General features: G+C 45.7%; 1 protein-coding gene across 3 annotated transcripts in view; it reads left to right on the top strand.

Moving 5' to 3' along the window:
* LOC141055758 (prostaglandin reductase 1-like) overlaps nt 1-22,166 on the top strand; it is a 126,408-nt gene that overhangs the window by 34,023 nt on the left and 70,219 nt on the right. The gene's annotated exons all lie outside the window — the stretch shown is intronic.

Below are 22,166 nucleotides of genomic sequence, written 5' to 3'. Positions count from 1 at the left end.
ATCCTGGGGGGAGATTTTGTTGCGGCTGTGATCATCTGGTATCGTCCTGAGCCCCACGTTGGGCGCCAACTGTTGATTCTGCCGCACTAGGGTGTGGCCCGTCTTAATTGTCTGTGGCCAAATTGGATCTTTGGTAGAGATTGTACGTGCACGTAGAAAAGAATACACAAGACAAGATGTATCGTGTCAGTATGATTCTTCTCTGTCTTTAATCCAAAAATGAACAGCTTTTATACAGAGTTTGTGTTATTACATCATGGGTACATTTCTAAGTTAGTATTTACCGTTCCCATGCCGCTACATATCACTATGTACGTTTCTGAGTTACTGTTTACTGTTCTCATATGCTACATAATCACCGTGTACATAAGTATTGTTCTTTAGCCCGATCCACCCGATCCACCCAGTATTGCGGTATTATATGAAGCCTAGGTGGGTCATGCACAGAAATAATTCAGCAGAAAGCCAGAAGTATCTTAAAGCAACATGATCCTAATATTCTACAAAGCCACTATATAGTGGTACAGTTTTGATTCTTGTATATATTCATGTGCCATATATTCTCCCCTTAACAGGCCAAACAAGGAGGTTAGAGATAAAAGATGGGTAGCAGATGGGGAGAGGGGAAGAGCAATGGGGATGTTGAAATCGCCCATGATGAGGGTAGGGATGTCACAGGAGAGAAAATGTGGAAGCCAAGTTGCAAAATGATCCAGGAACTGATGGGCGTGGCCGGGAGGACGATACACCACCGCCACTCGCATGGGGAAGGGGGTGTAGAGTCTGACGGCATGGAACTCAAAAGAAGGGAAGACAAGGGAGGGTAGTTGAGGGATAACCTGATAGATACATTTTGGTGATAGGAGCAGACCAACGCCTCCACCTGCTCTATTCTCCGATCTTGGGGTATGAGAGAAGTGTAGTCCACCATATGAAAGAGCAGCAGCAGCGGTAGTGTCTGACTGCTGGATCCAGAGCCAGAAGGTTAAGAGAATTAGAAAGGAAAAAGTCATGAATGAAGGAGAATTTGTTACACACTGAGCGAGAATTCCAAAGGGCACAATTAAGAGAGATAGATGGCATGCAGAGAATATTAATAAGATTAGAGGGGTTTCTGAGTGTAGCAGTTGGGGGGTTTGACTTTCTATAACATGGCGGACCAGGGTTGGGAGCAATGTCTCCTGCGACTAGGAGAAGGAGGATAGAAAGAGTGAGCAGATGGTTAAGTGATTTGTGAGAGCGTCTCTGATGTTGAATGGTGGGACTGAATGGATCTGTGCTGTGTAGCAATGTGAAAAGAGCGTGAGTGCTATACATAGCAGAGAGCAGAGGAAAGGAGTGAGGGGCTGATATGGATGGAGTGTAGAGAGTTAATGCCAGTGTGGTGGATGTGTGTGAATGCAGTGGCCAGGATATAAATTTCACAAATGTAATTGTTTATAGTAATGTAACATGTTTATAGAATAAAAGAGCAATTTAAATTTTACTCAAAAATATACCTATAAAGAGAAAAATCAGACAAACTGAAAATTTTGCAGTGGTCTCTTAATTTTTGCCAGAGCTGTATATTGTGGTATGATGACTGGTTATGTGGTTAATGGGCGGTATGCATCACAGAGGTCGGAGGTCCTGTGATGGAAGCCTGAGCTTGTTTTGCTCAGCAGATCTACTGCTGAGGGTTTATTATACATTGGTAATAATAAACCCGGAAGAAAAAACAAATCACCACAACCTTAACCATTTTTTTTGTAAAAGTGTTGAAAATAGTGTTGAGCGATACCTTCCGATATCAGGAAATATCGGATTGGATCGGACCGATACCCCAAAAATATCGGATATCGCCGGTTCCGATACCAGAAACCAATGCAAGTGAATGGGACACAAATATCGGAATGAAAATAAACCCTTACTTTCCTTGTAGGTTAATTCTACGTGAAGGAAAACAACTAAGAATAATGTAGAATGTATTGGGGGAGGTGGAGGAGACATTAAAGGCATAGAGGTTTAGCCCAATCAAATGGAATAGCAGGAATTAATTTTTTTTTTAAGACGTTTGGAGTTACAAAGATATTGACTATGTTAAGCTTTTTTATATTTTGTCAGATATTTATGTTTCACTACTTCCATGCTCTTCATCTTCTTTTTTACTTCTCCCACACTTTCTCCTTCATCATCCTCTTCAGGATCATCTTCTTGGTCGTCGGGGTGGTCTTCAGGGTCGTCGTCTCCAGGGTCGTCGTTTTCGGGGTCGTCGTCTTCTTCGGGGTGGTCTTCAGGGTCGTCGTCTCCAGGGTCGTCGTTTTCGGGGTCGTCGTCTTCTTCGGGGTGGTCTTCAGGGTCGTCGTCTCCAGGGTCGTTGTTTTCAGGGTCGTCGTCTTCTTCACGGTGGTCTTCAGGGTCGTCGTCTTTAGGGTCGTGATCAGGGATATCCAGAGTGATTACCAAAAACCATTTCAAAAAGCTTGAACTTGGAAATGTAGCAGAAGGTACAAGAAGGCTGAGGAACTGCTGAGAACCAGCTGACGGTACTGGAACCTGGATGGTTAGCCGAAGGTACAAGAGACAATGGAACTACCGAGGACCAGCTGACGGTGCTGGAACCCAGAGTGGCAGCAGAAGGAACAAGAGCTAATGGCACAACCGTGGATCATCTGACGGTGCTGGAACCCGGTTACTAAGCAGGAGGTACCTGTGCCAGAAAGCACTACCAAGGACCAGCAGGCGTTGGTGGAACTCGGATACCAAGAAGGAAGCACCTAAGCCAAAGGCTCTGCCTGGAACCAGCTGACGTTACTGGAACCCAGGGGGACATATTCAAGATTGACTTCCAAAGAACCAGCTAATGGTACTGGAACTCAGATAGGCAGCAGAAGGTACACATGAAAAAAAAAGTTGCAAGGCCGCAAGCCGGCCGGAGTTACCGAAACCCACAGTCCTACAGGGGGAGCTTGTCTTATTGGCACTACGGAACCAGCCTTCATTGCCAGATCCCGCAGCCCACATAGGAAGCACCTAAACTGCAGGCACCATAGAGTTGGCTAACCCGACCACAACTCGACAGTACAACGTATTGGAGGCAAAGTGACGTTGACACTACCCGGAAACAGCTGGCGTGCTGGAATCAGGCTGGGCAGGAGGGAGTACCCATGCCAAAGACACTTCTGAGCAGCAACTGGCGGTGTTGGAGCCCAGGGATTATAGTAGAAACAGAGTGTAGCCAGAGGCCTAGTTGGATCAAGTTTAATATCTGTAGTAGTGTGAATGTGGACAGAGCAGGAGAAATTGCTGGACACACAGCAGAGGATCAGCTGACGTTACTGAACCCCAATAACGCTGGACATGTGTTGACTGTGCAGATGGCACTTCTGAGTAGCAACTGGTGGTGTTGGAGCCCAGGGATTACAGTTTAGGTGGTGGAAACACGAACACAACAGGAGACCTGGATACTGTTGCCAACCAATTATTTAATCTGGAAGAGGACTGGCAAATTCCTGCGAGATCCAGGCCTTGTTCGAAGGATAGTCGCATGCGACGGTCTGTTAGTACACCACCTGTGGCACTAAAGACGCGTTCCGATAATACACTAGCAGCCGGGCAAGCCAGCACCACCAATGCATACTGGCTAAGTGCTGGCCATGTATCCAGCTTAGAAACCCAAAACTTGAAGGGGGAAGAGCCGTGTGGGAGAACACTGAGAGGGCAAGACATGTAGTCTGTCACCATGTGACGGAAACGTTGCCTCCTGCTGACTGGAGCCGTCTGTGATGGTGTAAACATTTGTGGCGGGGACACAAAACTTTGCCACATTTGGGCCATATTGGTCTTGCCTTGTGCTGAGGCGCTGCTTCTGCTCCCTCTTTGTGCAGAGCTTCCTCCACTGCCTCGACGCACTGAGCTGCTTTGTAAAGCACTAGCAGCACTGCTCTCGGGTGGAATGGAGAACATGATGGAAAGCACCAGTGTGTCTTGGTACTCCCGTATTGGAGGCAAAGTGACGTTGACACTACCCGGAAACAGCTGGCGTGCTGGAATCAGGCTGGGCAGGAGGGAGTACCCATGCCAAAGACACTTCTGAGCAGCAACTGGCGGTGTTGGAGCCCAGGGATTATAGTAGAAACAGAGTGTAGCCAGAGGCCTAGTTGGATCAAGTTTAATATCTGTAGTAGTGTGAATGTGGACAGAGCAGGAGAAATTGCTGGACACACAGCATGGGATCAGCTGACGTTACTGAACCCCAATAACACTGGAGCATGTGTTGACTGTGCAGACGGCACTTCTGAGCAGCAACTGGTGGTGTTGGAGCCCATGGATTACAGGAGAAGCAGAATGTAGCCAGAGGCCTAATTGGAGAAAGTTTAATATCTGTAGTAGTGTGAGTGTGGTCGGAGCAGGAGAAATTGCCGGACACACAGCAGGGGATCAGCTGACGTTACTGAACCCCAATAACACTGGAGCATGTGTTGACTGTGCAGACGGCACTTCAGAGCAGCAACTGGCGGTGTTGGAGCCCAGGGTAAATAATAGAAACAGAGTGGAGGCAGAGGCCTAATTGGCGCAAGTTTAATATCTGTAGTAGTGTGAATGTGGACAGAGCAGGAGAAATTGCCGGACACACAGCAGAGGATCAGCTGACGTTACTGAACCCCAATAACGCTGGACATGTGTTGACTGTGCAGATGGCACTTCTGAGTAGCAACTGGTGGTGTTGGAGCCCAGGGATTACAGTTTAGGTGGTGGAAACACGAACACAACAGGAGACCTGGATACTGTTGCCAACCAATTATTTAATCTGGAAGAGGACTGGCAAATTCCTGCGAGATCCAGGCCTTGTTCGAAGGATAGTCGCATGCGACGGTCTGTTAGTACACCACCTGTGGCACTAAAGACGCGTTCCGATAATACACTAGCAGCCGGGCAAGCCAGCACCACCAATGCATACTGGCTAAGTGCTGGCCATGTATCCAGCTTAGAAACCCAAAACTTGAAGGGGGAAGAGCTGTGTGGGAGAACACTGAGAGGGCAAGACATGTAGTCTGTCACCATGTGACGGAAACGTTGCCTCCTGCTGACTGGAGCCGTCTGTGATGGTGTAAACATTTGTGGCGGGGACACAAAACTTTGCCACATTTGGGCCATATTGGTCTTGCCTTGTGCTGAGGCGCTGCTTCTGCTCCCTCTTTGTGCAGAGCTTCCTCCACTGCCTCGACGCACTGAGCTGCTTTGTAAAGCACTAGCAGCACTGCTCTCGGGTGGAATGGAGAACATGATGGAAAGCACCAGTGTGTCTTGGTACTCCCGCATTTTACGCTCCCAGTTCAACGGTGTTATGAGGCTTTGTAAGTTGTCCCGGTAGCGAGGATCTAGGAGGCTGTACACCCAATAATCAGCCGTGTTGAGAATGTTGGCGATGCGACGGTCGTTTCTCAGGCACTGCAGCATGAAATCAACCATGTGCTGCAGACTGCCAAATGGCCAAGAAATGCTGTCCCCTGCTTGAGGCGTCATCTCTGCCTGCTCTGCATCACCCCACCCTCACTCTACATACTGACTACTAGAGCATTGTGTACCTCCCTCCTCTGGACAGATGTCTTCCTCCTCCATTTACTCCTCCTCATCCTCCTCACAAAGTGTCCCCTGCCTAGGCCTTTGTGAGGAACCACGTTGCGCAGACTGTCCAGAAGCAGATGGCATTTGTGACTCCTCATCTTCCACCTCTTCCACAACCTCCTCCCTTAGTGATTGCAGTGTTTTTTCAAGCAGGCAGATAAGGGGATATTCATGCTGACTAGTGCATCATCTGCACTCGCCATCCGCGTGGAATCATCGAAGGCACGCAAAACGTGGCAGATGTCCTTCATAGGGGCCCACTCAGTGGTGGTGAATTGTGAACGGCGCACAGTGCGACTTGTTTGCGCCTGATGAAGCTGGTACTCCATTACTGCTGCCTGCTGCTCACACAACCTCTCCAACATATGTAACGTTGAATTCCACCTGGTGGGTAGGTCACACATGATGCGATGTTCCGAAAGGCGGAATCGGCGCTTCAGAGCTGCAAAGCGTGATCTTGCCATGCTGGAACGCCGCAAGTGAGCGCACTCTATGCGGACCTTGTGCAGCAGTGCGTCAAGATCTGGACAGTCCCTCAAAAAACTCTGCACGACCAAGTTGAGCACATGTGCCAGACATGGGATGTGAGTGACGTTGCCTAGGCCCAGAGCTGCCATCAGATATCTGCCATTGTCACACACTACCATGCTTGGCTGGAGATTCGCTGGCACAAACCACAGGTCGCTCTCCTGCTTGATGGCATTCCAGAGCTCCTGCGCTGTGTGGCTTAGATTCCCCAAAGAAATTAATTTCAATACGGCCTGTTGACATTTGGCCATGGCTGTGCTCATATCGGTCGTAACAGGTAAGCGTTCACGGGTCCATGTGGAGGTAGACTGTAATGGCTCCTGCAGCGCTGATTCAGAGGAACTGGGGTATGATGAGGAGTCAATGTGTACAGACTGGATTCCTGCAATCCTTGGAGTTGGCAGAACACGTACAGCGCCACTCTCAAGATCTGTACCCGGCTCCACAACATTTACCCAATGGGCAGTGAGGGAAAGATATCATCCCTGTCCATGGTTACTGGTCCACGCATCCGTGGTCAGGTGGACCTTGCAACTGACGGCGTTTAGTAGCGCATGTTTAATTTTTCCCTCCACATGCTTTTGCAGGGCAGGGACGGCTTGCCTGCTGATATAAAAGCGGCTGGGCACATTGTATTGTGGGACTGCCAATGCCATGAAGTTACGGAAGGTGTCAGTCTCCACCAGCCTGAATGAGAGCATTTCAAGGGACAGTAGTTTTGCAATGCCAGAATTCAGAGCCTGTGCTCGGGGGTGGTTTGCCGAGTATGAGCGCCTTTTCTCCCATGCCTGTGCTACCGATGGCTGTAGACTGGCCTGGGAGTGTGAGGATGACAGGGAACGTGGTGCTGTGGGTGGAATGACACTGTGTCTCTGTACAACAGTGCCAGAGGTTCTTCCATGGTGATCCTGTGAGGAAGCCGAACCAGCTGTGTGTGAGCTGAAGGAAGAGGCTACAACAAGAGCTGAAGAGGTGGTAGGTGGCTCTGTAGGTTGGCCTAGGTCTTCAGTGTGTCTTTGTAACTCCACCACGTGCTTGGTCCGCACATGTTTCCACATATTCGTGGTATTGAGGTTGCTGACACTTTTCCCTCTTTTCACTTTCTGATTACACAGCTTGCATTTGACAAAGCAAATGTCATCTGCAACTGTGTCAAAAAAGGACCAGGCACTGCAAGTCTTGGGAGCGCCCGTTTTGGGTTTTGGAAGAGGCATGCTCCTGATGGGTGCCGAAGTGGAGGCTACAGGCAACCGAGTCTGCCCTCTCCCTCCATTTTTGGCCTTTCGCGGAATCTCTTCCTCAGAGCTGCACCCACCACCTTCCTTTACCTCACGCCATGATGGGTCAAGGACCTCATCATCTACAATACCCTCTTCAAACGACAGCTTCTCCTGGGTAGTCTCAACAGCACAGGACGCACCAGAAAGTGGCACCTGAGTCTCAGCATCAGATGCGTACTGAGGTGTGCTGACCATAGGCACTGGCCCACCCGCCTCTTCAGATTCAGAGAGACAAAGCTGTTGCGCATCACTGCATACTACTTCTTCTTCAAATTCTCGAATGCTGCTTGGCTGGCCCCCATTTTCCAAGCCAACAGATTCAGAGAAAAGAAGTAGAGATGGCTCCTGTCCAGGGCTCTCTGACTGCCTGGGAAATTTGGCAGGTGGTGAAGAGACAGATGGGTGCTCTTCAGTGCTCTGGACCTGAGAGGATCTGGAACTAATTGAAGTCGATACGTTAGCTGCCATCCATCTGACAACGGCTTCAATTTGTTCGTCCCGCAGCAGTGGGGAACGGCGAGCTCCTACATAGCTGCGCATAAAGGACTGTTCCCTGGGAAAACTGGGGGATGCTGAGTCACTGGTGCCCGCAGAAGGCACAGAATACCCACGTCCTCTCCCTGGAGAAACTCCACGCCCACGACCACGTGCCTTACTCCCTGCCTTCTTCATCTTGGTAGACTGATAAAGATAGGCAGAAAAGTACTAAGGGCTTAGAGTGCTTATTCCTGAACAGCTGCTAACAGGTATAAGAAACACTAATTTTATAAAGTGTGGATTAGACTTTAATATAAGCTAATGCGGCCTACACAACTGAAAGTGGAGTGTTTAGTGAACTTTATTAACTTTTTTTTTTTCACAAAAAGACACTGGATGTGCCCAAAGATGTAAAACCGATAGTATCACAAACTTTTTGTAGCTATTACAATGCAGGAAGGTAACCTACAATGCAATAGATGAGGCTCCAAAAAATAGGCTAATACAAATCTGGCTGGGGCTGCAGGGCACAAGCCAGCAGAAAGGCTCCTCTCTACTCCTATGTAGTGTTTACAAATATTCTAGCTGGATACGGATGGAACCACACTAATAGGAGAAATCTGGAAAAATGAGCAGCACTAATGCAAAAAAGGACAATGTATGAGGCAGTGACGCACGCTGAGCGGACTACAACCGGAGGTGGCTGGCTGCGGAACACACTACAGCGTGAGCTGCACTCACACACAGAGACTTCGCAGACAGCCGTGAACATCGCTGCAAGGCTGCAGAAAAGCTCCTCTATCTACTCCTATATAGTGTTTTCAAGCAATCTAGCTGGATTCGGATGGACCACACTAATAGGAGAAATCAGGTAAAATGAGCTGCACTTATGCTAAAAAGGACAATGTATGAGGCAGTGACGCATGCTGAGCGAACTACAACCGTAGGTGGCTGGCTGCGGAACACACTACAGCGTGAGCTGCACTCACACACAGAGACCTCGCAGACAGCCGTGAACAGCACTGCAAGGCAAAAGAAAGCTACAGCGGTTGATAACATAGCCTGGGTAAAGCACAATATAGCAAATCGCTAGGTCACACTGTCCTTCAGAGCAGCAACGTCCTATCCCTAACTGAATTCACAGCAGAGTGAGCCCAAAATGGCGGCAGCGGCTTTTATAGTGCATCATCAAACATCATTTCAGCAGCCAATCACAGCCATGCCAGTAGTTACATGCCTAACATGCTTTAACAGGATGTGCCCACACTTCTTAGGATCCTCATTGGCTGAATAAAATTAAACTGTCTCATTGCATTATGGGAACTTCCGATTCCGGTATTCGATATACTAAAAGTATCGGAACTCAGTATCGGAATTTCGATACCGCGAATATCGGCTGATAACCGATATTGCAGTATCGGAATGCTCAACACTAGTTGAAAATAAAAGTTGTAAAAGTGTTGAAAATAAAAGCTGTATTTTGTTAGCACTATATCTTGTGTTATTTGTATCTTTATGCGCCGCCGACGACGACAAAAGAACACTTTATTTTTTAGGTAAGGTACGACAAAAGCACACTTTATTTTTAAGGGAAAGTAGTTTATATTTAACTCAGCAAACATTAGGGGTAAATTTTTACATTACATGTGCATTTTCACATCACAGGTACATTTAAACATAACAGGTATGTAATATTGACGGTACAGGTATGTTTTAAGCATAACAGGTACAAATCATAACAAGTACATTTAACTTAGCGGCTTAAATCATTTCGTCTTGCCATGCCACATGTCCATTATCTGAAACAAAGTAAGCTGCAAACTTATCCCTCATCTGGGCAACTTCCACTGTGGTTCTCAGAGGGTGAAATTGGTAATCATGCAATGTAACAGGTTCCTCAGGTTGCAAGCTTGGTCGCTTTTTTACCATGATGTAGTTGTGCAGAATAACACATGCTTTCACAACCTCAATAGTGTCAATTTTTAGATTAATGGATGTGCGCAAAATGCACCATTTCTTCGTGCCCTTGTCAGTCTGTAGCTGAAAATTATTTTTGTGTGATTTAAGTTCTGACTTGACTATGGTTTAATGAGGTTGGCACACATTTGGAATGACTCATCACCAACAACAACAAAAGGTATTGGCGGTCCATCAATGTTGGGCAGAGGTTGTGGCGACGGAAAATTAAAATCATTCCCATATAGACGTTGGCCCATGTCTGAGTTTTTGAACGTTTGCGAGTCATTGCCTCGTCCAAATGAGCCAACGTCCATGGCAACAAATCTACAATCGGCATTAGCAATAGCCATTAGAACGATGGAAAAATATTTTTTATAATTGAAGTACTCTGTTCCACTTCCAGCTGGCTTCATAATCCTAATGTGTTTGCCATCCACAGCCCCCACACAGTTAGGAAAATTGCAAATTTCCTGGAATTTGGAAGCATTTTCAATCAAGAGTTCACTTGTGCGTTAGGGGAGGAATTCTTGCAGCAGAATGCCAACTAAAGCATGACAAGTGTCTACAATAATCCCAGAAAGTGTGGATACCCCAATCCGGAATTGGAAATGTAACGATGACAATGTCTCTCCAGTAGCCAGGAATCTGCGGAATAGAAAATGAAAAACAAAAATCAGTACACTGCTTAGGGTTAGTAATAGGATTAGCGATAGGGTTAGGGATAGAGTTAGGGATAGGGTTAGGGTAGGATTAGTGTTATTTGTGACAGGAGTTTCTTTTTCAAAACTACATACCTCAGGGTGACCAAGAGATGTTCCTCAGCAGGAATTGCTCGATGGAGCTGTGTGTCCTGCCTGGTGATGGATCCTTGGATACGTAGCAGCAAGTCATGGAAGCTCTGTTGTGACATCCTCTTGTAGTCAAAAAACTTCTCCGGGTTTTGCTGCAGCTCAGTGCACAAAGAGTGGTAGGCTCCACAGCTCTCTCGGAGTTTAAGGATGGGGTGTTGCCAATAGTGATGACAACGTCTTCTCATTCTTTCTCTTCTTCTGTGTTCTTGACAAGCAAAAGCAACGGCAGCAGCCAACTTCAGATCTTTTAGGAAGCTGTCCATGTCAAGATCCATCTTGCAGCTAGATGCAGCAGCCAAAGACGAGGATTTCCTCAGTGCCGTGTGTCTATATATATAGAAATCCAATGAGACATGCCTACTGGGTGTCTGAAGTCAAGGAAAAGCTACTGGAAAAAATGGGAACTTTCTAACGCATGCGCATAAAAAACGCAAACACATGCAAAAACACATACAACCACATGCAAACGCTGCGGGTTTTTTTTGCCATCATGCGTAAGATGATGCGGATAAAAAACGCTGCGTTAACATGCGTTTGCATGCATTTTTGCATGCATTTGGCAATTCGGATGATACGCTGCAGAATCAAACTCAAATGTGAACCTAGCCTTAATAGTTGTCAAGCAAATGTCCTGAATATTTTTTTCACCACCTCAATAATGATTCTGAAAATCCCATATCCACCACCAATAAATGGCAGAAAGAGAGGCATAGAATAAAATTACAACAATGTTTATTACATAATAATTTTAACAAAATTCATATTCAACAAGGAAAGCACACATAAATTAGCACCATGGGTACATATATAAAGAAACACTGTGAGGACAAAATTGTATACAGGACTAATACCAATAATTTCTCAATGAGATTGGAAAAATTGAACAAAAAACTTCATAGCTATTAAATTAGCACCACAAAATATCAGATGCATATTATCAAGAGATTATTTCTGTGAATCCACACTAGATCTAAAACATTTTTTTTTCCAACTGGTCCAATCTCCACATAATGAGAATTAATTGTATCCACAGCACTAACAGCTCTAGTACCAAAAGCAATGTTTCAGATCATGTGTGGAAGCCTATCTGGTGAAACGGCGCTGTCAGGGGTGGCTGTGGGCGCTTATCTAAGAGGCATTGCACATGTAAGTGAAGGACTTTTTTTTTTTTTTATAATGTGGTGGCTAGCAAGTGTATTGCAGTAATGGAAATTCCCCTCACCTTTCAGGACTTGCATTCTGTGCTTCTTTTGTATCGCAGCAATTAAATACACATGATCTGAAACATTGCTTTTGGTACCCATGGCGCTAATTTATGTGTTCTTGCCTTGTTGAATATGAATTTTGTGAAAATTGTTATGTAATAAACATTGTTGTAATTTTATTCTATGCCTCTCTTTTTGCTATTTATTGGTGGTGGATATGGAATTTTACTAGCCTTAATAGTTCCAATTCTCCTTGTTTGTTGCCCGTGCTTTGTGCATTCATACAGAAACATTTTAGTTTGTGATTGGTTTCTCTTTCTCCAATATGTTTATTATTTAGATTTTTTTGTCTTTGTTCTTCCCTTCCACTTCTAATAGCAGAATTCTCAATAATATTTGTCAGGTGTATGGCTTTTTCTGGCCTTTTGCTTCCATTCCCTCAATGTTCTAGTTTAAAGATCTCCTTATAATTGTAGCAAGGCGACTTCCAAATACATGTTTTCCAGTCTTCGTTACGAGCACCCCATCTCTAGCAAGTAGTCCATCGTATAAGTATTTCACTCCGTGATCCAGAAATCCAAATCCTTTCTAACAGCACCATCGGCGTAGCCAGTTGTTCACCTGCAGAATCTTATTCCACCTCCTTGTTCCATGGCCATCCTCTGGAAGGATGGAAGAGAAGACCACCTACGCTCCCAGTTCTTTCACTTTCTTACCTAAGTTTTCAAAGTCAATCACAGGTGTGTGAAATCAACCTGTCCAGTTATGAAAAAACACCAATTGTGAATCAATTTCTCCTGCTGCTGTGCCAATGGAACAAATAAGAGGTAGAAATGATAGGCAATTAGCATGACAGCTCCTACAATGGAGGTGTTCTGCAGGTGATGATCACAGATCATTTCTCTGTTCTCATACTTTTTGGCTGCTGTTTTGGTCACTTTTGCATTTTGTCACTCCTCTCTCCCCTAGAGGTACTGTATAGTAGGATAAGGCGGTGTCTGCAACCCACAGACGTTGCTCAGGTAGTGCAGCTCATCAAGGATGGAACATCAATACAAGTTGTGGCAAGGGTAGCCGTGGAGAATGTTCTGCTGCCTGCAACATCCTATAGCATGACCGGTTTGGCAGTGAGACAGTAATGGTGTGGGGAGGCATTTCTTTGGAGGGACGCACAGCCCTGCATGTGTTAGCCAAAGGTACCCTGAGTGGCATTAGGTACCGGATGAGATTCTCAGACCCATTGTGAGACCATATGCAGGTGCAGTGGACCTTGGGTTCCTTCTGATGCATGACAATGCTAGGCCTCTTATGGCTGAAGTATGTCAGCAATTCCTGCATGATGAAGGCATTGGTGCTATGAACTGGTTTGCCCGTTCCCCAGACCTGAATCTAATTGAGCACATCTGGGACATCTTGTCTCGTTCCATCCACCAACACCACGTTACACCACAGACTGCCCAGGAGTTGACTGATGCTTTAATTCAGGTCTGGGAAGCGCTCCCTCAGGAGAAAGTCCCAACCTTATCAGGACCATGCCCAGGCATTGTCGAGAAGTCATACAGGCTCATGGAGGCCACATACACTACTGAGCATCATTTCTTGTCTTGAGGCATTTCGACTGAAGTTGAATCAGCCTGTTATTTGATTTTTGACTTTGATTTTGTGTATCATTCCAAATCCAGACCTCCATGGGATATTCATTTTGATTTTCATTGATCATTTTTATGTTTTATTGTTCACTATGCATTCCACTATGGAATTAATAAAGATTTACAACTGGAATATTTCACTCAGTGATATCTAGGATGTGGTATTTTAGTGTTCCCTTTGTTTTTTTGAGCAGTGTATATACACACCCACACACACGAACACACACTAGCAGTCTTTCTGGCAGGTGCATAATTAAAAATTGGTCAACACTAGAGAATCTCTGATCATACATTAATTTTTCAATTAGGCACCCACCAAAAATACTGCTGCTTATTAAAGGAATCTGTCATCTCATAACTGCTGCCATCGTGCTACACAGAACAATAACAGACTAGTAAACACATCAACCTCTAACAAGTCACTTTCCTGCATAAAGGAAGGAAATAAAGTATTATGTACTACCTGAGGTTAGTCACTAGGGAGGTCCTGATCTCAGAAATTGTTAAGAGGAGCTAGCTTGATGAATATTGATGAATATTTAGGGCAATAATGTCTCTGGAAATTGCCTGCAAACTAGGACTGCACGACTACTCCTGAAATAAGGACCACCCTGATGACTATTGCCAGGTCTCATAAAATACTTTATTACTTCATTTTTGTCCTTTAAGCTGAAAGCGACTTTTTAAAGGGACATTGTGACGGATCGCACAGAGGAAAGCGATATCTACTTTGCTCACCTAGTGGGACAGGAGAGAAAGACCCAGCAGGGATTGGCTCTTTGGCACCACCACTTGCCCCAGGTCAGTCAGAGAACTGCACCGAGGGCAAATAGTCCCCGGAAAGGCTTCCCTTATAGGTATGAGTGATTGAGACGCTCCCAGTGAGGGTGGATATATATCACCAGTCCAGGCTAGGGATATATATATATATATATATATCTCCCGGCCGTCACTGCCAGAGTTCCTCACTAAAACAGTAACACTGCTACCAGTTTCTTGTTCAAAGTAAGCTCCGCCCATCAGCAGGCTTATATCAGGTCAGAAACCAACCCGGGTAGCGTATAATAACCAGAGGAGTGAGTGGACATGGGGATTCGTGTATCGAGATAAAAGAGCAGCCCAAGATTAATACAAATATACAGGTATATATTTACAAGAACAATATACAGGTATACAGTCAGGAGTGTAGTACAAGGGAAGGATATAAATAGGTTGCAATTACTGTGTTATGTAGCATGTGACCACAGGGAGGTGCTGATGGATCACAGGTCCAAATCTTAGTTACGGGCTGTACTGGACATGTAAGCTAACGGTTCCTCCTGCCAGTAGAAAACTTAGCTCAAAATGAGAAGCTGCCTCTTATCTCCTAGGCTGCTCCCTCCCACACTCTGTATCTACCCCTGGGCTTGTGCAGCCTCTCTCTTTGCCATATCTGAGAGTATGATTTTCTGCCCAGAACCGTGGAGGTTCATAACTTTCCGCCTAAAGCTCTGAATGGAACGGCAGCGGTGCCACTGGATTCTGCTGGATTTTGTCTGTGCAGGGAGACCAAATATGCCTGCCGTATGTAATCCCTGGTAGCTATGCAACATACCGCCATAACACAGGGATCTACAGGTGGCTGCCGGGTACGTACGTGTAGGGGAAGGAATGCCGGTTCCGAGAATGTGCTCGGCTAGGCTCAGAGATATTGCATTCTGTTATTATGGGCCCTTTTCTAGATTCCATATCTCAGAGCTTTGCTGTGACCTGTGATGCTTGAGTTAGACAAAGGAATCCAGGTTGGCTGTAGCTGCACTAGAGCTCACACCCTTATGCCAATTGCTAGTCACAGAACTTCTAAGGGCTTGTTCCTGGAGTTTAATTAAAGGAAAGTAATGATCCTGTGGAATCCCAAGGGTGGGGGCACATTGCAAGAGTGGAGGGACATTTCCGTCGTCCCTCACATACATAATTTTACTAGTCTGTTATTTTCCTGTGGTTCTAATTTTACTCATCTCCTCGTGGAGATTGCTAAGTCATCTAAAGGCCATGGAATGCTCCTCAGCATTAAATATGCAACTTGACTCTTCAGAAAGGAACACGCCTTGAACTCTAGCTCCACCTATAATAAGTAGCAATCCTAAAAGTAAATATCAACCCTTTAACAATGCCACATGGCTGAGAATAAAAATCTAAATGAGACTCTCCATTTGCATGTACATGTTTCACAGTGTTTGCCCCTCATCAGCGCAAAGCAGGATGTATGATTTGGATATGTGAGAGACCTCTGACAGGGGCTCTAAGGGGTAACGTTTTTCCTTGAGAAGAGTGCCAAGCTGACAAAAATCATGTGGCAAGGCTCAGTAAAGGCTTGATATTGACTTTTAGGATTGTTATTCTTAATAATTAGCACTAAAGTTAAAGTCCTCTTTCGCTCTGAAGTGGATATCCTGTGTAGCACTTTAGCTGCAGGTTAGTGGCTTCATATGTGATGACATAATTAATCATTAATCTCTTCAAGAAATTTTTTTTTTTACTTTTTTTCTTCAGCATAGCCATATCATGGCTTCTTCTTTAGTGTTACAAGTTGTTGTTTTAAGTGAAATCCTTTATTTTACTGTACAATGTACTGAAAAACAGGAAAACAATTCTAAGTGGCTTTAATTGGTCAAACATACATTTCCTCCGTGGATTTTGGGATTTGTTTTTATGCCAAAACATTGTGCAGTAAAAATGACTTGACAATATCATTCTGAGGGTCTGTATGATTAACGGGATTGGTGACAGAGGGGACCCCTCGTTGTTTAACCACTTAAGTCCCCCATACACATTAGACAAATGTAAGCCAAACCCACCAATTATGGCTATCTCCACTGACATTATAATGTGTATGGGGTGCTGACTACTCTTTAGAGGGCCTGAACTATATAAGGAAAGGCACTGGGACTGTAAGGGAGTAGGGAAGGGTTAAAGGAAAGTGTGGGAAAGTTTTGGAGGCTGCTCTGTGTAAAAGGGTGTAGGGTTAGTATAGCATGCGCAGTGGTTTTGAAGCCAAAAGGCTTGTCAGCCATATTACTTTCATCTTGGTGCCCACTCGCCCTGCCCCATCTTTTATTGTTTTTTTCTTTGATAGATTTGGATGTCAAGAGCTTATCATAAGGCTGTTTGATGGATCCATACATAAAGGACTAAGGTTTTGGTTATAGTGTAAATTTATGGATGTTATATATTTAACAAAAGTTTTATATGTAATATGTTTTTTATATGATGTTATATTATATTACAAAGTTGTCACAGCATGGTCTGTTTTCTCATCCATGCCCAGTTTCGGACTGGGGTGCCAAGGGCCCACCAGTAACATTGACTTTGGGGTCGGGGGCACTTTTCAGCTGCATACAAAAATTACCCTACTCTCGCTCACAAATTTACCTCTATCTCACTATAATAATAAACTGATTAGTTTGGTTAATAAATGATGAGAAGATGCTTTGTTGAACAGAGTGAATCAAGTGAATTATGCCAAGTACTACCCATATAGTTTGGTTGGGGGAACAGATCTGCACAGGGACCCACCAGGGGATTCCCCAGTTACCCTACAGTGGTTGGCCTTTGGGTTAAATGAGGACATCGGTGGAAAGAAAGGAAATGGGCATGGATGGCCAGCCCACTTATCCCACACAAGTTTCAATGTCTTGATTGTGAGAAAGGAGGTAATGGATATAAAGCAGCCTACTTTTCATAAGAGGCTGGTATATCACACTCCTTGCAGTCTCGAAATACAGTAAGTATCCATCAAATTTCAACAAGAGCAAAAGGATCAACAGTCTGAAATCGGATAAGCCACCGCTAGAGGAATCTGGCAGAGGCTGTCTGGTACAGAACCGGACTGCTCAAAAAGGGGCAAATCATAATGTGGGTATAGATGGACCACTAGTGGAGTATACTTAGTTATTGCGTCTAGGGCAGCATGAAATGTAAATTCAGCCCTACTGACTGGATGATTCACTTCTATGAAAAATTTCTTATTTTTCCATACATTTTCCCAGACATTAGAATAAGCACATATTTATCATAATGATTAGAGTTGAGCGAAACGGGTCGAAAAATTTCAAAAGTGGCCGACTTTTGACAAAGTCGGGTTTCATGAAACGAAACTCGACCCTAGGATGAGGTCGGCCACGAGGTCGGCGACTTACGCGCCAAAGTCGCGTTTCAAAAGTTTGTTTTGCGCTCTTTTTCAGCCAATCAGGATCCATGGACACTGTGGGCAACGTGTTGACATAGGCACGGGTCACCACCATCTTTCAGAAGGGCATGCTAGTGATTGGCTTGCTTTGGGGGGCGTCACAGGGGGTATAAAAGGGCGTGCACGCCGACCGCCATGTTACTCATGCTGAGCTCAGAATAGGGAGAGCTGCTGCTGCTGCTGATTTTGTAGGGAGAGCGTTAGGCAGGGAAGAAGACACCAAAAACTGCTTCTGCTGCTAGCGATTTTGCCTGTACAACACACCAGTCACTGTGTGTGCAGTGCAAGGGGAGGCTATATAGTGGTGTATCAGTGGTGTTGGTTGTTGGGCTGCCTTCTAAGGCTTCCTGACATTCCTGCATTGCTGTTTAACCACTGCTCCGCAAACTGCTTTTTTAAAAGCAATCCCAATTTTTTTTTTTTGTCCTGCTGAGGTACTGAGCGTGCATTTTTTCACACCATACAGCGGTGTACGCTCCTCACACAGTACCGTGTAACGGCTGTTATCACAGCCACAGTGAAGCTATCAGTGTGTCACTCTGTGAGAATAAAACGAGGACATGTTCCGTTCTTACAGACCTGCACTCTAGGGAGATTCCTATTCTGCCCAATTCTACATAAACCTTGTAGTTTGTGATACACTAGCCAATTTCTGCCTGTGACATAGCGCTGTGAAATTCAGTGGACCTCACACAATCCATAAGTGTCCAGTGTCCACAAGTGTGTGCAGAAATTCAAAATCTCCCTTATCCTCTAGTCACTTTGGTCACAGCTGTGCCATCGAGCCTGTGACAGAGCGCTCAGATATCAGTGGGCCTCACACAATCCAAAAGTGTCCAGTGTCCACAAGTGTCTGCTGAAATTCAAAATCTCCCTTATCCTCTAGTCACTTTTGTCACAGCTGTGCCATCGAGCCTGTGACATAGCGCTCAGATATCAGTGAGCCTCACACAATCCAAAAGTGTCCAGTGTCCACAAGTGTCTGCAGAAATTCAAAATCTCCCTTATCCTCTCGTCACTTTTGGCACAGCTGTGCCATCGAGCCTGTCACATAGCGCTCAGATATTCATTGGGCCTCACACAATCCAAAAGTGTCCAGTGTCCACAAGTGTCTGCTGAAATTCAAAATCTCCCTTATCCTCTAGTCACTTTTGTCACAGCTGTGCCATCGAGCCTGTGACATAGCGCTCAGATATCAGTGGGCCTCACACAATCCAAAAGTGTCCAGTGTCCACAAGTGTCTGCAGAAATTCAAAATCTCCCTTATCCTCTCGTCACTTTTGTCACAGCTGTGCCATCGAGCCTGACACATAGCGCTCAGATATCAGTGGGCCTCACACAATCCAAAAGTGTCCAGTGTCCACAAGTGTCTGCAGAAATTCAAAATCTCCCTTATCCTCTTGTCACTTTTGTCACAGCTGTGCCATCGAGCCTGTCACATAGCGCTCAGATATTCATTGGGCCTCACACAATCCAAAAGAGTCCAGTGTCCACAAGTGTCTGCTGAAATTCAAAATCTCACTTATCCTCTAGTCACTTTTGTCACAGCTGTGCCATCGAGCCTGTGACATAGCGCTCAGATATCAGTGGGCCTCACACAATCCAAAAGTGTCCAGTGTCCACAAGTGTGTGCAGAAATTCAAAATCTCCCTTATCCTCTAGTCACTTTGGTCACAGCTGTGCCATCGAGCCTGTCATATAGCGCTCAGATATTCATTGGGCCTCACACAATCCAAAAGTGTCCAGTGTCCACAAGTGTCTGCAGAAATTCAAAATCTCCCTTATCCTCTAGTCACTTTTGTCACAGCTGTGCAATCGAGCCTGTCACATAGCGCTCAGATATTCATTGGGCCTCACACAATCCAAAAGTGTCCAGTGTCCACAAGTGTCTGCTGAAATTCAAAATCTCACTTATCCTCTCGTCACTTTTGTCACAGCTGTGCCATCGAGCCTGTCACATAGCGCTCAGATATTCATTGGGCCTCACACAATCCAAAAGTGTCCAGTGTCCACAAGTGTGTGCAGAAATTCAAAATCTCCCTTATCCTCTAGTCATTTTGGTCACAGCTGTGCCATCGAGCCTGTGACAGAGCGCTCAGATATTCAGTGGGCCTCACACAATCCAAAAGTGTCCAGTGTCCACAAGTGTGTTTAGAAATTCAAAATCTCCCTTATCCTCTAGTCATTTTGGTCACAGCTGTGCCATCGAGCCTGTGACAGAGCGCTCAGATATTCAGTGGGCCTCACACAATCCAAAAGTGTCCAGTGTCCACAAGTGTGTTTAGAAATTCAAAATCTCCCTTATCCTCTAGTCACTTTGGTCACAGCTGTGCCATCGAGCCTGTGACAGAGCGCTCAGATATTCAGTGGGCCTCACACAATCCAAAAGTGTCCAGTGTCCACAAGTGTCTGCAGAAATTCAAAATCTCCCCTGTCCTATAGACACCTTGTACCTTGTTTTACATTACTATATAGTTTGTTGGATTTTGTCTACATTTCTACCAAAAATGAGGAAGGCTGGTGGAAGAGGCCGTGGAATTGGGCGGGGGTTGGCAGCTGGTAATGATGGTGTTGGTGGTGGATCTGATGGTAGTGGCAAGAGCAAAATAGGACCGAATGCAGGAGGTGTTGAGCCTGCATCATCGTCTGGCTACATAAGGCCTCGAACGCTTCGTTTTCTAGGAGTTGGCAAACCGCTTTTAAAGCCAGAGCATCAGGAAAAAGTTTTGTATTACATTGCTGACTCAGCCTCCAGCTCTATCGCCTCCTCTTCTTCAGTTGTAAAAAGTAAAAGCACTGAGTCGTCATTGGAGGCTCATGTTCATGAACCACACCTTTCCTTGTGTCCTTCACCCCAACCAAGATTGAAGGATGACGCAGGCCATACTACTGATTATTCCATGGAGCTATTTTCACATACCATGCCTGGATTATCAAGTGAAATGGTGAATTACCCAGGCCAAGATGAATCTGACATGGAGTGCACTGATGCACAGCCACTGATGGATGATTCTGCTGGTACATTCACTCAGAGCACTACATTGTCCTCGCAGTGTACAGAGCCAGATTCTGACCCTGATGAGACTCAGGTGCCCCTTCCCGCACACTATACCACCATACACGGTGACACAGAGGAAGGTGCACATGACATAGAAGAGGAGGTGATGGATGACCCAGTTGTTGACCCAGATTGGCATCCATTGGGGGAAGAGGGTGCTGCTTCCAAAAGCTCAGATGAGGAGCATCCACAGCAGACATCGACATCGCAACAGCTGTTATCTGGCAGGCCCGGAGCACTCCAAAGACAGGTTCCAAACATCAAAAGAGTTGCTGGACAGCTTGTCCAGAGGGTCAAAAGATCACAGTGTGCTAGGCCGCAAAATGTCTGCCAAAGTAGGAAGAGTGCGGTGTGGCACTTTTTTGAACAAAATCCTCATGATCAGGCCAAGGTTATCTGTAAGAAGTGCGCAAAGACCTTTAGCCGAGGGAAAAATCTGAAAAATTTGAATACCAGTTGCATGCTTAGACATTTAACCAGCATGCACTTGCAAGCGTGGACACAACACCAAACCTCAAGTGCCACATGTGCAACTGATCACAACGAAGGTAGTCAGCAACGCTACATTGTTTCCCCCACTGTAAGCACACCGGTTAGCACAGCAGCAAATGTTGAGGTGTCGTTGCAAGGCCACAGCAGTCAGGGAATCCCACTGTTATATCAACGAAATACTGAATCTAGGCCATCAGAAAGAACACCAACTCCATCACCATCATCAACCCTCTCTCAGTCCGCCCTGTCCACCGCTACTTCCACCATATGCAGCTCTCAAGTCCAGCTCACCCTCCCAGACACTATGAGTAGGTCAAGAAAGTACTCAGTCTCTCATCCGCGTACACTGGGTTTGAACGCCCACATTGCCAAACTAATCTCGTTTGAGATGATGCCCTTTCGGTTGGTGGAAAGCACAGCTTTCCGTGAACTCATGGCCTATGCAGTACCACGCTATGACCTACCCAGTCGCCACTTCTTCTCTCGCAAAGCCATCCCAGCCCTCCACCATCATGTGAAAGACCGCATTGTCCATGCACTCAAGCAGTCAGTGAGTGGAAAGGTGCACCTCACAACTGATGCATGGTCCAGTCGGCATGGCCAGGGCCGTTACGTGTCCATCACTGCGCACTGGGTTAATGTGGTGGATGCAGGGTCCACAGGGGACAGCGGTGGTGGGACAGTGCTGCCTAGCCCACGGTATAGGAAACAGTTGGCTGTAGGCGTTCGACCCTCCTCCTCCTCCTCCTCCTCCAGAAACGAAAGCTCGTCCACAGAGCGCAGTCGTACGAGCACTCCATCTGCAGCTGCCACTGTTGCACACGAGGTGTCC

This window comes from Dendrobates tinctorius, unplaced genomic scaffold (genome assembly GCF_039654945.1).
Source record: "Dendrobates tinctorius isolate UK_male_01 unplaced genomic scaffold, ASM3965494v1 ptg000191l, whole genome shotgun sequence".
Taxonomy (NCBI): Eukaryota; Metazoa; Chordata; class Amphibia; order Anura; family Dendrobatidae; genus Dendrobates; species Dendrobates tinctorius.
Note: the sequence above shows the minus strand (reverse complement) of the source record. Positions and strands in the feature narration are given on the sequence as shown.